Below are 14,132 nucleotides of genomic sequence, written 5' to 3' on the forward strand. Positions count from 1 at the left end.
TGTGTGTGTGTGTGTTTGTGTGTGTGTGTGTGTTTAATACATTCTATAAACTAGCCCTTTGTTGATTAAATGTTACAAATAATTTTATGACAAGTCTTTTCCTCTAGGTATGAGGTTTTTTATAAAAGTAATTTTTAATTTGAGTGTAGTGAATCTTACCTACATTTTCCTTTTAGTATACAATTTTGTATCTTGTTTACTGAACTTTCCCTACCTCAAGGTAATATAGAAATTTTTTATATATTATCCTAAAACTGCTATTTAATCTGGATTTAAGTGTTGTAGATCTTCTAAGATAGGGAAATAATTCCTTTTTTATGCAAATAACCAATTTTTCCAGCATCATTTATTGAGAGGTTTATCTTTTCCTATTGTTTTGCAATGTTGACTCTATCTTATGGGTCAAGTTTCCATACATATGAAAGTCTATTTCTGAACTCTATTTTTTTTAGATTATTTACTTGGAATAATGTGATGGTGTCTTAATCATTTAATTCTTTCAATACTTTTTTTGTGTATGTTGAGTCAATGTTGTGTCACCATTACAAATATAAAATTATTATATTTTGGCCATAGTGCTGTGCTGTGGGGAAGGGAAATCGATTTGTAAACCCTGGAGTGAAGTTCTGCATGCCTGAGACTGCTGCTGTGCAGAGACTTCCAGTAAAGCCACTGTCACCATGCCTGACCAGGAGGGAAAACCTCCAGCTGAGGACTTAGAGGATTAAACGGGAAGAGAATACATTAAACTCAACGTTATTGGATAGGATAGCAGTGAGATTCACTTCAAAGTGAAAATGACAACACATCTCAAGAAACTCAAAGAATCATACTATCAAAGAAGGGGACTTGCAATGGATTGACTCAGGTTTCTCTTTGAAGGTCAGAGAACTGCTGATAATCATACTCCAAAAGAATTAGAATGGAGGAAGTAGATGTGATTAAAGTTTATCAGGAACAAACGGGAGCATTCAACAGTTTAGATATTCTTTTTTCCTTTTCCCATCAATCTTTTTTTTATTTTTTTAAATAGTTCTTTTGTATTGTGGTATTCAAAACAAAATTAAACCATCTGGTAACTTGAATTCTGGTGTACATTATTCATTATTGTTTGTTTTCACTGTGCTGAATTTGGTGATCAAGTCTCAGTCCCCTTCATGTTGGCCTTTCCCTTTTAAAAATGAGATGTGAGCCGGGCTCGGTGGCTCAGCCTGTAATCCCACGCCTTTGGGAGGCTGAGGTGAGTGGATTGCCTGAGCCCGAGGGTTCGAGACCCACCTGGGCAACTTGGCGAGACCTCATGTCTACAATAAATCAAAATGAGCCGGGAGTGGTAGCACGCGCCTGTAGTTCCAGCTACTTGGAAGAGTTGAGGCGGAAGGATCGCAGGAGCCTGGCAGACTGAGGCTGCGGTGGCCAGGAGCGGCCACTGCACTCCAGTCTGGGTGACAGAGTGAGACTCCAACTCAAAAAAAAAAAAAATTAGATGTGTACACACATTTTTTCCAGGACTGTGCGTTTAGGTTTGTGGTGATAAACAAGATCGATGAATTCAAGTGATCATAATAACTTTCCAAATGCCCTGAAGTTCTAACATGTGACTATTTAACTCTTGGACTATGACTGTCATGGCAGATGGACATTTTTCAGAGAACTGAACTGTGGAAAAAATAACTTATCCTTAACTTGAGGCTACTTTTAAAAGTTGAGGTTCTGGACCAAAAGAAGAGGAATAATAGTTTGGAGTCAAGATGACAGATAAGGTGGAAGTAATAACTAACTCCAAATATGGTTTCACTGAAGAAAAGACATCTTAAGGTTAAAAATATATATTTTTAAATACACACACACACACACACACACACACACACACATATATATATATACTCAGAAGATCCCAGAAAAGTTCTAATTTTCATTAGCAACTAATAAAGTTATTCATGCAGAAGTATGTACAACAGAACACTGTTTTTTTTTTATTTTATGTGTACTTTTTGGTTTAGGATATGGGTTTTAAATGGAATTTAAATGTACCAGCTTCATTAAAATAAACAATATTTTTAAAAATCAATTAAAAATAAGATAGTCATATTTCCTGTCAAATCAAACCTCCCATCATTATATACTGACTCTCTTTATTTGTATTCTTTATTATTACTAATGAATTTTGTCCCAAAGTTTTTTTTTCTTTACTACAACTACATGACTGTTATTATGAGTAGTGCTCACCAATAAACCCCCAGATGCATCTTTATTCATCTCTTAACTTTTAATTTTTGTATGCAGAGAAATCTTATGTGAGAACAACACCGTTTTGCCATGAATTAGACTGTTCTGGAACATATACTTGAAATCTATTTTCTATACTTTTTGAATGCAGTAATTATTGTTATGCCCTACATGACTGTGTGAATACCACTCAGAGAAAGTTCTTGATTGGGTACAACACATAGAACCTCTCCTATCCTTCCCATTGAATCTTCTAAATTAGTTGATTATTAAGCTAGAAATAATTAATCAAAGAAGTTTTTACATTGCAATAAAAATGTAGGTAAGTAAAAAGAAAAGGAACTGTTAAAATTTTTTATTTTATTATAGAGATGTGGGGTACAAGTGAGGATTAATTACATAAGTAAGCTGCATGCAGGTGAAGTTTGGGCTACCAACTTGCCCTACTCCCCCCCACACACACACACACAGTGGACCAGGCACTCTTTTATTGTTTCATGCCTTCCCACCAGGGGTCAGCACCTGCTGATTCTTCCCTTGTGCTAGTGTGACTAATGCTCAGGGTCTACTCATGAGTGAGAACATGGGGTTCTTATTTCTTTGTTTCTGCAAACGTTTACTTAGTATTAATGTCTCCCACTGTATCCAATTTGCTGTGAAGTCCATGATTTTGTTCTTTATGACTGCATAATACTCCATCGTGTATCTTAAGACATCTTAAGATTTTCTTTTTCCAGTCCACTTTTTTTTTTTTTTTTTTTTTTGAGTTGGAGTCTCACTCTGTCGCCCAGACTGGAGTGCAGTGGCTGCTCCTGAGCACCGCAGCCTCGACCTGCTGGGCTCCGGCGATCCCTAGCCTCAGCCTTCCAAGTAGCCGGAACTACAGGTGCGTGCTACCACGCCCGGCTAATTTTTTGGTTTATTGTAGAGATGAGGTGTCGCCAAGTTGCCCAGGTAGGTCTCAAATCCGCGGGCTCAGGTTCCAGTCCACTTTTTATGGGCCATAGGGTTGGTTCCATGTTTTTGCTATTGTGAATAGTATGGCAATAAACACAAGTGTGCAGATGTCTTTTTTATAGAATGATTCATGTTTCTTTGGGAATATTCCCAGAAGAGGGATTGCTGGATCGTATAGAACATCAATTTTTAGTTATTTTAGGAATTGCCACACGTTTGCACTCCCAGCAACAGTATAGAATTGTTCCCTTTCCTCCACACTCACACCAGCATCTGTTGTTTTTTGACTCATTAATAATAGCCATCCTTACCAGATTAAGGTGATCTTATTGTAGTTTTGATTTGCATTTCTCTGATGATTAGTGAGGCTAAGCAGTTTTTTATGTGTCTGTTGGCTGCTTATATGTCATCTTTTGTGAAGTGTCTTCACGTCCTTTGCCCACTTTTTAATGGGGTTGTTTGTTTTTGTTTCATTTCACTTTGTTTGAGTTCCTTGCAGATTCTGGATGTTATACCTTTGTGAGATGCAAAATTTACAATTTTTTTTCTCATTCTGTGGGCTGTCTTTTTACTATCTTGATGATTTCTTTTGCTGTGCAAAAGCTTTTCAGTTTGTTGAGGTCCTACTTGTGTATCGTAGCTTTTATGGCACTTGTTTTTGAAGACTTGGTCAAGAATTCATTGCCTACTCCAAATGTGCATAGGGGTATTTTCTATGGTTTTTTCTAGGATTCTTATAGTTTGAGTTTTTACATTTAGGTATTTGATCCATTTTGAGTTGATTCTTGTATATGGTGAGAGATAGGGGTCCAGTTTCATTCTCCTGCATGAGGTCAGCAAGTTTTCCCAGCACCATTTGCTAAATATGGTCTCCTTTCCCCAGTGCTTGTTATTGGTGGCTTTGTCAAAAATGAGTTGGTTGAGAGATCCTGTTTTTGTTTCCAGAATTTCTGTCCTTTTCCACAGGTTTATGTGCATATGCCTTTGAGTACTATCGCCTTGTAATGAAGTTTAAAGTCTAGAAGTATGATAGCTACAGCTTTATTTTTGAGCATTGTTTTGGCTGTTTGTATTCTTTTTTTGTTTCCATTATGAATTTCTGTATTGTCATTTCCAGGTCTGAGAAAAATTATGTCGATAATTTAATAGATATTGCATTGAATCTTTAGACTGCCCTGGGTAGATGGACATCTTGACAATATCAATTCTTCTAATCCATGATCATGGAATGTTTTTCCATTTGTTTGTGTTATCCTTGATTTATTTGAGCAGTATTTTGATGTTCTTATTGTAAGGTTTTTCACTTCTCTGGTTAGGTGAATGCCATGGTATTTCTTTTTTTTTTTTTGGTGGCTATTGTGAATGGGATTGTGAAAACACATCACTTTTGAATCACACAATTAGTAGACACATTGGAATGATGACAAATGCCATAGAGACAACAGTAATCTATAATAGAACAATATTAAATAAAAGTTCATGGCAGATTGTTGACTGTACAACTATAACTGTGTTCACTTAATAGTAGTTAGAGTACTTGAAAACAAATGCTTGAAAGAATAGTATTTGTTCTGCAGATAAATAAAGCAATATAATATTGAAATGAGCAGTTCAAAGGGGTAAATACATTCATAAAAACAAATAAGCATTTGCAAAAATCTACATATTAATATTGTATTAAATGCGAAAAATGGTTTAAAGTTTCTCATCATAAATTTGTATGAAAAATTCCAAGATTTCAATAATATGCTTTTATTTACAAAGAAGCTGGTTGTTCTATGTCAACTTTATCAAAAATTTTAGCACATTATTGAATCTAATAAATTCTAAAGTCCTTGAGTTCTATATGTTTTCAGTTTTACAGAAGTAACTGAAATCAAATGTTGCACTCTACTATTTAATAAAGAAATAATGTCTCTTATTTAATAAAGAAAAAAGCTTACAAGTTAAACAAGAAAAAATTATATATGAGTAATATTTTACAGATTTTTGAAAAGTAGTTTTGGATTTTTAAAAACATGTCTTATCTAGATGTTATTTACTAGAACCTAAATAAAGCATAATGGCAATATGAATGAGTGTGCTTATATGCAATGTATGCACATACACATATGCATAAGTCAATTAAAAGATAAAACATATATGCATGTTGCAAAACTTATGAATTTAGAGCAATAATTTAACTGGAAAAATTCACTCATGATGTCTGGTCAGTATTGTAACTTAAATCTTAAGGAAAAATTAAAATGATAAGTATGCTTAAGATATGTATGCTTAAAGAAAATCTTCATCATTATCTTAAATACTTGATGCAAAAAAATTTCAATTGAATTAAATTAAAATTTCACCTGCACTTCCATAAGAAATATCAACAGTTCATGTATTAAAGATTCAAAGACTCTCACACACTTTGAGATATAATTTAAAGAAAATTATCTGAATTCGGGTAATTGTTGAGAATGGTTTTCTTCAGTCAAGAAGAAACATTGGATCATTTTCTATTAACTTCTCATGCAAACAAAGTTAATTAGGAATGGAGACTATAAAAATTTGGTGTAGTTGTTGGTATCAGTAATGGTGGAATAAGGAATTTCAAAAATCCTCTCTTCCATAAAAGAAACAAGAACACTGGCAAAAATGGTCAAATTCAACTTTTTAACAGCTCTTAAAATTAAGCAAAATATTTCAGTAATACAGGTGGTTCGCAATGGATTTGAAAATCTATAATTCTGAGAAACTAAAATGCCATATGCATGTTCTCAAGTTATTGAAGTTCTGTGCAAGCAGGTAGTGAAGACAAACGTGGAGTTGTAAACAGCCTGCCTGAGAATTGAAGGTGTGTCACAACATGCATCCCAAGCCCTTTAGCAAAAGCTAGGAGACATATTGGTTCCAGGCATTTAAGCAAATCTCTCTCAATCTATTAGCTGACTAATAAGCTACCAATAAAGAAGTTCAGTGCCCACACATAAAAATAATACCAATCTTACAGAAGTAATTCAGGAAAGTCATTAAACAAACAGCAGTAACATCAACAACAAAGAGCAAAAAAAGCAATTTATGGGGAGAAGGAAGGAGAAACAATTACCAAATTCAAATTATTTAAAAATTCAGTTTTCAACAAAAAATTATGAGATGAAGGCCATCACTGTCATTGAGGAAGCCTATACGTTTAACTTTCTTATTCTTTAAATAAAAAAAGCATGGGAATGAGTTTTATCAAATAAAAATTAGAAATGAAGAGAGAAAATATAAAAAATAATCAACTAGAAATTTTGGAGGTAAGATGTACTATCACTAAAGGAAAAAATGAGTGAGAGTTGTCCCCAATCAGATTTTAGTTGAGAGAAAAAATGATAAGCAAACTTGAAGATGGATAAACTGAGAGTATTTAGTCTGAGAAAATAAATTTAAAAAAATAAATTAAACAGACTGCCTCAGAAACCTATGCCACACCATCAAGTGTACCAACATACTTTTGTGAAAATTAACTAAATATACTGCATATCATCTTCATGTTGCACATTACATTTCTAGACTTGTTTATCCTACATAACTTAATACTCTTTGACCTATCTCTTCACACTCCCCCACTCCCAGCCCTAGAAACCACCATTCTGTTTCTTTGTATGTGATTTAAAAAAAATTTTGACATCAGTGAAATCAGATGGCAGATATTTGTCTTTATGTGCCTACGAGTCTAGCTTATTTCACTTAGCATAATATTTTCTAGATTTATTGATGTTGTTGCAAATGGCAAGATTTTCTTTTCTTTTTTTTAAGACTAAGAATCAATTTTGTACATTTATCAAAATGTCTTCACTCATTTGATTCATTGATCAATACATCAGTTATTTCCATATCATGACTATTGTAAATACACATGGGAGTGTAGATGGTGGTGACTTTAGAAGGTGGTGACTTTGAAACTGTTGAATCATATGGTTGTTCTATTTTTAATTTCTTTAGGAACCTCCATATTGTTTTTCTCAGGGCTATAGCAATCTACATTTCCACTAAGAATGTACAAGTGTTTCTCCTTTTGCTCATAGCCTAACCAACATTGGTTATCTTTTTTTTTTTAAGTTTCAGAGTTATTTTATTTTTATTTTATTTATTTATTTATTTATTTATTGTAACGGTGTGGGGTACAATTCAGGATTTGGTATACAAACATTGATCATGCAGGTACCCTTGCTGATGAGGTATGCCCCTCCCTCCCCTAGCAATTTCCCTCAACTGCCAGTCCCATACCCCCTTCCCCTGATAGTTTTCCACTACTGCCAATCACTTTCTTATAGCATTATAATTGTTTAAGTTCATCTTATGACTGAGAACATATGGAACTCAGTTCTTTGTTTCTGTGATAAATCACTGAGTATGATCGACTCCAAATCCATCCAATTTGCTGCAAAGTCCATATATTTGTCCTTCTTTATGGCTGCATAATATTCCATTGTGTATATGTACCACATTTTTTTTTCTAGTCCAGCTTCGATGGGCAACACAGTTGTTTCCATGTTTCTACTATTGTGAATAGAGCTGCAACAAACATATGTGTGCAGGTATCTTTTGTAGAATGATTTGAGTTCCTTTGGGTATATTCCCCAAAGGGGAATTACGGGTCATATGGAAGGTCAATTTCTAGTTCTTTCAGAAATTGCCACACTGTCTTCCAAAGAGGTACTAGTCTGCAATAAAAGCTAGTTTAACTAGTGTGAAGTAGTCTGGCTATGGTGGCTTGCCCTGTAATCCCAGCAATTTGGAAGACCGAGGCAAGAGGACAGCTTGAGTCCAAGATTTGAGACTAGTGGTGACAACATATAGTGAGACTCCATCACTACAGAAAAAAAAAATTCTAAAAATTAGCCTGGTGTAGTAGTATATACCTATAATACCAGATACTCAGGTGGCTATGGTGACAGGATCTCCTTAGCCCAGGAGATTGAGACTATGAATTTTTTCTTGAAGTGTGAAGCAATATCTTCTTGTGGTTTTGATTTTCATTTCTGCAAAGATGAATTGATCCATGAGTTTGTGTACCTTTTCACATAACTACTGGACATTTTATGTCTTCTTTGAAGGAATATCTGCTCAGTTCTTTTGCTCATTTTTAAATCAGGTTATTCATTTTTATTGCTATGGTATTGTATAAGTTCCTATATATTTTGGATATTAATCCTTTGTTATATATGGTCCACAAATATTTTCTCCCAATCCATCTGCTACTTTTTTTGTTATTGACTATTTGCTGTGATGTAGTCCTACTTGCTCATTTTTGTTTTTGTTGCTTGTGCTTTCAGTATTATATCCAAGAAATCATTGCCAAGACCAAGAAGCTTTTCCCATTTTCTTCTAGGAGTTTTTCAGTTACAGTTTTGTGTTTAGGTATTTAATCCTTTTTGAGTTGATTTTTGTGCAAGAGATAAAAGTCTAATTTCATTCTTTCAAACGTGGATATTTAGTTTTCCCAACACCATTTATTGAAAAAAATATCATTTCCCCACTGTCTTCTTGATGTCATTGCTGAAAATTAATTGACCATATATGCTTAGGTTTCTTTCTGAGCTCTCTAATCTGTCCCATTGGTGGATATTTCTTTTGTTGATGTTGTTTGTTTGTTTGTTTGTTTGTTTAGTGCCAGTATCAATTATTATAGATTTGAAAATAAAGATTTAGGATTATTGCTTTTGCACTTGTCTTTTAAATTACATAGTAGAAAAAGAATTACAAATAAAAATATATTTATGCTGTCTTTTATATTGTGTTATAGAGTTATCTGTATCATGCTCCTTATTTTTTACATGAATTTGTGTTAATATCAAGAATTCTTTAATTTTAGCCTGCAGAATTCCCTTTAATATTTCAAATGGGAAGGTCTAATTCTCTAAGATTTTTTTTTCTGGTCAAGTCTTAAATTTTTCCTTCATTTTTATAGGATGTTTTTACTGAATACAGTGCACCAACATGCTTAAAATGGGAGTCCAACAAAGAAAGAAAAAGAAAAGAGCAGAAATAATTTTTAAAGAAAGAATGACCAAAAACTCCCCAAATATGATAAAATATATGAAACTACAAATATAAGAAACTCAACAAATTCCAAGTAAGATGTTTAAAAAGACATACACTGAGAAACATTATAACCAAACTGTTGAAAGCCAACATGTCAGTAAACTGAAATCAGTAGCAGACTAATTCATAATACATGAGGAATTTTTGATAAGATTAATAGCCAATTTCTCATCAGAAAATATAGAGGCAGAAAGACAGTGGGATGACATAGTCAAAGCACTAGGGAAAAAAAAACACAAGAAACCATCAATCAGAATTCTTTATCTGGGGGAACAGTGTTGATTCCTACTAGACATATAATTCAACTGACAGAAACTAAAATGTGTGTCATATGGAAGTATAGTCTTCAGACCTGAGATTGCTCTGCTTCTTTGGACTGTAGGGTGCTGTGGACATCAGTCTGGAGGCTTTACAGACTGGGTGGACTACATAATTAATCTGTTTACTAAACAGTTGAGAGATCCCTTTGTACTATACACAATCTCATATCAGAGATGTTGGTTTTTGTTCAGCAGTATATTTCCTGATAGCTTTTCTCCTCACACAAATGTGGTTTATGAGAAATCTTTGATGAGTCATTTGCCTGTGTGCAAAGAAAGCACATAAGCTAAATTTCCTTTCAGTATCAGCAAAACATGAGTTCTAATCTATTCTTTCCTTCTTTGTCCCCTTATGCTCATTTTGTTTCTAGTGTCCTATCACTTATGATCTCTTTTCACATCTTCTAATCCTGTAACCTCTTTCATAGGATATGGAGGGCTCTGACCAGAATAACATACTTAAATTAACTGGCCCATCATTGTCTCTAAATGGCCCCAAACAAAGAGGATTGGATGAGTAAATCAAGTTAAACCTTAAGATCCTGCTTACCAGCTTGTTTCTGAATAACAAGGGACTTTTACTTTCACAGTCTAAGTTTAAACTGCAACGATCCCCTAGCAAAAGATCTTCAGACCGTATTCCCAACAAGGACTGGACATGGTGGCTCATGTCTATAATATCAGCACTTTGGGAGGCTGAGGTAGGAAGATTGCTTGAGCTCAGAAGTTTGAGACCAGCCTAGGCACATCTCTACAAAAAAAAAGGAGGACAAAAACAAAGAAGAAAATATACCCCATAAGACTATTGGCAATTGTATTCCTGATGGAGATGATCATAGATAAGTTTTTAATGTCCAAGATTATTTAGGTTATACTGAAAGCAAACAATGAGATTTCCGGATAGAGTCAGAATATTAAACCTTCTGGATGTAATGTGATAAGAGATAGATAGACAGGATTTTACAAGGTGTGTTTTGTCACTACAGAGGAGGAACCCAGAGGTTATAGATTTGAGAATTTATATATATATATATATATATATATATATATATATATATAGTCCCCCTGTCTTTTTGATAGAAGTAGAAAAACCTTTGCTCTGTAGTATAAATAAATTCTCTTTGAGAAGTTCTAAGTCCTTGGCTTCTTATATTTTGGAACAGAAATAAGTGTTTCCATGAGAAAAACAGGACAAGAATCTTTGGTTGTACAACTCTTGAAATGTCTCCACGGTCCTGGAAATCATTGCTCTTTGAAATGTAAACATATGCCTCAGGGAGGTAAATCTCTTCAGATTGCCTCTCACTATGTTATTATCCTTTAACTTCCAAAGTTTGTCCTTTAACTTAATTACCATGTTTCTTTGTCCAAAAACTCCAAATCATGCAAAAATATAGAAATTATTTTTTATAGCCCCAAAGTTATTCTTCCTCCATTACCAGCAGCCTTTGTTGCACAATGCTGCTCAAAGATTGGCCCTTTCTCACATTTGTGTCTCAAAGTAAGCTTTATGACTTATTCTTTTTAATACTATAGCACCCATGTATTTCTCTATTCCTGTCTTAGCCTAGATTCTCAGATTCTGAGATATTAGTGTATTATTTCCTGATCTTGGATCTATGGCTTATATTCTAGCTATTGTAAATCTCTCTCTTTTTGGGACAGACTATCTCCAATGTTCATGTGTTAGAAACTTAATCCCAAATGCAATAGTGTTGAAAGGCGAAACTTTTAAGAAGTAAGGATCAAAGCCCTCATGAATGAATTAACATAATTATTGAAGAAGTGGGTTCCTTACCATGAAAGTGGATTTGTTATAAAGGCAAATTCATTCTCTGTCCTCTCACTTTCTTGCCTTCTGCCATGGGATGGCACAGCAAACAGGCCCTTACCAGACGCCAGCACCTTTATATTAAGCTTCCTAACCTCTAAAACTGTGAGAAATGAATTTATTTTATTTTCTTTATAAATTACAGTCTTTGGTATTTTTGTTATAGCAATTATAAACAAACTTAAGACAGGCCTGAACAGTAATAAACCCAGAGTGGTAAGGTTCTGAGATGACTCTTCCTTTTAGAAATAATTTCCACCCGTTTTTCTCACCAGAAGTACACCCTATACATACATGCATACTCTCATCTTTTTATGGGTTGATTGCATATAGAAAACAGTTTACAGTAGAGGTAGGTGTTTTGTGCAAATTCAGCAAATATTTGGGTGCTATAGAAGAGAAAGAGTCTTGATAAAAGCATCCCAAAGTTTTAACTTGTGTTTTTTTATATTCCAGTGGTTTTAACTAGGTAAGAAAGCTAGTAAGTGAAGACCACAGGTTCATAATATTATTCTTAGTAGTTAGTATAAAGTATAAATACCACACCCAAATAAATTATACATTTTTTTCTCAGTATTTTAAAGATAAATACTAGAGTGCTTAACATGTGCTTCAAAAACCCTGAAGGATCTGACCTTTGCCCTCATTTCTAGCTTCATTACCTTTCTCTTTAAACTTCAGCCTAATTAGTCTGTCGTTATTTTTTAAAGATACACTTTTTCCTTCACTTTATGTTATCTGCAATTTCTCTACCCACAGCCTAAAACATTTTTACTTTTCCCTAGCACATATTAATACATTTATTTGCAGGTATATTATCAAGTATAATCTAGCTCAGAGAATAAACTTTAAGGTTTATTCTGGTCAGGGAAAGAAGTTGGCCAGAGAAGGATGCTGCTGCAATGGAGTCTGAAAGGTAGAATGATTTGGATAAAAACCATAAGACTGTGATTCACAGAAACGGGAATGAAGGTTTAAGAAGAAATCATAGAAGGCAAACACTAAAAATTATCCATTGGATTTAGCAAAAATGTGGTCACTGGCAGCTATAGCAAAAGTTGGTGTGAAGACTTAAGGGGAAGAAGCCATATACAATCAGCAAACCTCAAACTCAGTTAGTTACATCCTTTGAAGGAGTTATCACCTCAGAAAGTATCCTTAAAAAATAATGCTATCTTGTCTAAAATCAGACATGACCCTGATAAAGGCTTCCTAACATAATTATATATTAGTGATTCCTTCAGTTATCTTTATTCCTGTTGCTTGGCATCATTTTTTCCTATATGAAAGCACAATTTCGGCAGATCTTTTTCCAAAAAGCATGGCAACATATACTGGACTATCCTGTTTGCTAATAATCCATCTCATAGCTCTTGTGAGGGCATAATACTCATGAAATCAATAAGAATTATGGTCACAGAAGTGCTGCAAGGCTAAGTCTTTAATACTCAAAAATATATTGTCCATACACAGCCAAATAGCAACTGGGCAGTCTGTGAATATAATTATAATAAAATCCATTATGTCTTCTTTCAGGGAGAAAGAAAAATGATGTAAATTTAAATATGGCATGTTCTGGAAACAGTATGCTTATGGAACAGCCAGAGGGATTTTCAAAACTTGATAATGTGAATGCAGACAATTGTCTTAAAGCATGAGCAATGGATCAAGAGGCCACTGTATTGGACTGCATGTATGACATGGGAGATACTTTTTAAAAGGCATAATTCATATTAGTGAAATATCTCAATAAAATTATTATGCTGAATTTTTCCAGTAAATATTTGATATGCTCAAATGGACAGATTTAAAATATAAGCAAGCTTACCATCAAATGTAATTTACATGTGCCAATAATTTGAAACAGACATATGAAAAGTAACAAATACCAAGTATGTTTATTTTCTCAGATTTGCAGTGCACCCACATTCTATTCTTTGTCCTTCTACAATGGTCCATGTGACATGGTTCTCCACAGCACCTCATTATTCACCAACTGAAGTCCTATAACTGAAGCCTATAACTTATACTAGACCAGCATTGAGAGGACCAGATTAAGTAAATTTATTTTGAAAATCAAGCTCTATCTATTCTGCCATTTCCCTGAAGTGAAAAGAATTCCTCAGTATATTTTGTTATCCAATTAATTTAAAAGGATGGACTTTGTTCTACAACCAAAAATAGTTTAATGTGCTATATGAAGTAAACCAAAGACCTCTCTCTTAATGCTGTGTCTGCATTCATATTTTTTAAATGACATGAAATAATTTAGGTAGACGAGTATATAAATGTTTAGTTTAGATGGAACATCTCTAATAAAACTCTAAGGAGCTTGGTCATCTTGGTCACTGACAAACAGAGTCTACAGGTTCACAGCAATTAGATATCACTGAGATTTAGAGAAAAGATCTCAAAAGTTTTCTCTTTTCTTTTTTGAAGAGGACCCTTTATTTTCTCTATAGATAACACTGCTGAAAACAGATTCATTAAGACTTTTTCATCAGTCAGATATATCTGAAATGAAATCTTAGAGCTGCTGTATCATATACCACTGGTGGCAAATAAATGAGTAAATAGAGAAGAAAAGAAAAAATGGCAAAATGATTATTTAGCTAAAATTGTGAGTACTCTCTGATATCATGGATGATATAAATATTATTATTAAAATGAATATCACTTATATTAATTCAGTTGTATTGTTGTGATCAAAAAGTTTTAGAAGA

At 33.8% G+C, this 14,132-nt stretch overlaps 1 pseudogene; it reads left to right on the forward strand.

Annotated features, from left to right (window-relative positions):
* Positions 1 to 680: 680 nt before the first annotated feature.
* Positions 681 to 13,067, forward strand: LOC110595935 (annotated as a pseudogene).
* Positions 13,068 to 14,132: the final 1,065 nt, after the last annotated feature.

Source organism: Carlito syrichta, unplaced genomic scaffold (assembly GCF_000164805.1).
Source record: "Carlito syrichta isolate Samal-C Ts95f unplaced genomic scaffold, Tarsius_syrichta-2.0.1 Scaffold305287, whole genome shotgun sequence".
NCBI lineage: Eukaryota > Metazoa > Chordata > Mammalia > Primates > Tarsiidae > Carlito > Carlito syrichta.